Raw genomic sequence first — 377 nt, 5'->3', positions numbered from 1 at the left:
CATTCCCCCCGATGACGACGGAGGGAGACACAACGTACAGACTCCCGCTCTGAGTCCCCGGAGAGAGAGGAGCGGCCGGTGGCCCGGGAGGGCTTCCCCGTCTCGGGCGGGGCGTGTGGGAGGGAATATCCCCAGGATATTAAACACGCAGGGAAATGGTCCCCGCGAGCAGACAGAGCAGCCGGCCCTCCACTGAGTCTTCCCGGCTCCGGGAACGGGGCGTGTCGGCTGATGGCGGGACGCCTGTGGGGGCATTTTCTTTATTAAAAGTTTGGCCCGGAATCCAACCCTCAGCCCTTCTGGGTACTCGGGGGCCAGCGGGGTTCTCAGCTCTGGAGCAGCCGGGCCTCAGGGTGTCCTCATTTCCCCTGGCTGCC

The sequence above is a fragment of the Myotis brandtii genome, unplaced genomic scaffold, assembly GCF_000412655.1.
Source record: "Myotis brandtii unplaced genomic scaffold, ASM41265v1 scaffold691, whole genome shotgun sequence".
NCBI classification, from domain to species: domain Eukaryota; kingdom Metazoa; phylum Chordata; class Mammalia; order Chiroptera; family Vespertilionidae; genus Myotis; species Myotis brandtii.
Note: the sequence above shows the minus strand (reverse complement) of the source record.